At 59.6% G+C, this 2500-nt stretch overlaps 1 pseudogene; it reads left to right on the plus strand.

Annotated features, from left to right (window-relative positions):
• The window catches only part of LOC133148813 (28S ribosomal RNA), a 9852-nt pseudogene that overhangs the window by 3405 nt on the left and 3947 nt on the right, over positions 1 to 2500 (plus strand).

The raw sequence follows: 2500 nt of genomic DNA on the forward strand, positions 1-2500 counted from the left end.
GACCCGAAAGGTGAGAATATTCTCTCTGGCGCTACTTGTGTTCGGTAGTGTCTTGGACTGTGCGGGCTGATATCTCTGTTGGAGAGATGAAAGTTTTGAGACTGTGGTTTTTCAGACACCCCGCGCTGGCCGGCTAACGCAATCAGCTAGGTGAGAGTGTTCTCCCTGAGCGCTACTTGTGTTCGGTAGTGTCTCGGATTCTGTGCGGTCTGATGTCTCTGATAGAGGGATGAAAGTCTTTGAGACTGCGAGGCTCCCGAGCTTGTGTCTGTTCCCGGCTTTGGCTCGTAAGTAAACTCCCCAGGGTGGGCGCTTGTTCCCAGCGGCCAAACTTACCCCCTCCCTCCCGACCGGTCCCTGTCTGTTCCCGACGGCCACCGGGTACCCCCCCAACTTTCCCAAACTGACCGACTGGCAATATAGACTCGCCTTGGAAAGGGCCCCTGCCGGCCTCGGCCTAGGCCGACGTTGGGCGGACGGTTCCTCTCCCTGTGAGTCGCACTCTAACACCTCTGTAGGCTGGCTTAGCGTTCGCTCAGCGCTCTGTTGGTACGCAGGGTGTGACCGTATGGTAGCGAGACCGAGATGACCCGAATCTGCGCACTGGTGTGGGCGGCGCCTAGTGGTATAGAACGGAGGCCAGGCCGAGTGGGTGGGTGTCACGTGGATGCCTATGTGCTCGCTTGGACCTTTGCCGAATGCGTTTCTCAAATCCTTTTGGGGCGAATATGTGGTGTACGGGGGGTAGTGGCCAGTTTGTTGCAGGCCGCTTTCCTCCCCGTTGATGAGCTCCATAGCTCTCTGGGCTTTTGTAGCTCCGGGCAGTTGGGTTGCGAGTTGTCCGTTGGCCAGCTTTACGGGGGGTGAGTCTGACACTATGTGGCAGGCCTCTCCTTAGTGGGTTGGGCTGCGGTGGCTTACGAGTTGGTGCTAGGCTGCGTGGCCTAGCGGACGGCTGCTCGGGGTGGATCTCGATGTATAGCTCTATAGTATCGGGGAACTTTGTTCTCCAGTGTGCTCTCATGGTAGTGAGGCCGTAAGCATGTCTGGTAGCTTACGGACAACAGCCCAGGATAGCCGACCTGGGGGATCAAAATTGGCTGAGGCGCAGCTCGGAGAGGGGCTGTTGCTGCTCGGGCGACCTCCCCGTGACGTGCTTGAGGTTGGGCACGTTTGCGGACAACGAATCAACCTCTCCGGGGGCCATGGGGACCAACCACCGGAGGCATTGCTTGGGGTCCCCGAACGGCTTGTAGTCACTTCTACGGGCCATGGTTGCGAAAACTCCTTGGTTAGGAAGTCCGTACAGACAGAGGCACAGGATCAGAGCCACAGTCAGTCGGGCCGAGGGAGCGGGTGGACCCTGGCTGGCGAAGCTCTTGAGAACTCCTCAGTGGTGTCTGAATCAATGGCCTCCGTCGCCGCTGGTATGAGAGTTGGGGTGGCGGGGGTCGTGTTAGCATTGCAGCCTGCTCTCCGTGATGGTGTGGAGGAAGAGGCGGGAGAGGGCCCGTCTAGAAAGCGACGTAAGAGGGATCCGAGGCCTCCGGACCAGGTCTTGGTGTATCTGCCTCGAGAGTCCATGGACTGCCAGCTGTGTGGGGCGCGTGTGGTTGGTATGCGCAGGTTTGGGTTGCATTGCGCTTCCCGGCATGCGGGTGTCTCCATCGTGTACGGCTGTCGTAAGTGCGAAAGACGGGGGGAGAACAGTCATGCAATTCGGTGCCATGTCTCGAAGTGCCGAGGCGTGCGCATGGTGGATGTCGAACAGGGAGTCGCTTGCGATCACTGTGGGCGCCGTTTTCGGACGGCTGTTGGAGCGTCTCAGCATAAGCGGCAGGCCCATGCAGCGGAGTGGTTCACGGCTCGTAAAGAGCGGAGCCAGGCTAGTAAGGGTCCAAGGAGGGAGAGGAAGTGGAGCGTGAAGGAAGAGGCTCGGATGGTGGAGCTTATGGAGGAATACGGGAACCATAGGCACAAGAATGTGATGGTGGCGCAGATGTTAGGTACCGGCAAGTCCGGAGAGCAGGTGAGGTGGAAGTGGGGGTCCCTGTGCGGTCGTGCGGCAGGCGGTGAGTCTGGTGTGCGTTGGCGAGCCCTGGCTGCCAGGGCGACGCCCCAGAAATGGACCTGTCCCCCGTCGCTTCCAGATCTGGTGGAGGATAGGGTTCTGGAAGAGCTGCTGGCGGGGGATGAGGAGCATCGGGCCACCGCTGCCTTAGTCAAGAAAGCAGGTCGGGAGCCTAGCCTGATCGAGTCCTCTGCTTTGGATCTCATGAAAGCCCTGGGGGGTAAGGTAGTGTGGCCGGCTAAGTCCGCGAGGTCCAAACCTCGAGACCGACAGATGAAGGGTTGGGCGAGGCGGCTCGTCCAGCGTAGGAGAGTGTTCTACCACCAGCAGCGCGGCTATTCTGTGGCGAGAAAGGGGCTGGCACGGCGGATCTTGGATGATCTGACGCCCCTTAGATGTGATTTGCCGCTAGAGTTGGTGGATAGGCAC

This window comes from Syngnathus typhle, unplaced genomic scaffold, assembly GCF_033458585.1.
Source record: "Syngnathus typhle isolate RoL2023-S1 ecotype Sweden unplaced genomic scaffold, RoL_Styp_1.0 HiC_scaffold_163, whole genome shotgun sequence".
In the NCBI taxonomy this organism is placed as follows: Eukaryota; Metazoa; Chordata; class Actinopteri; order Syngnathiformes; family Syngnathidae; genus Syngnathus; species Syngnathus typhle.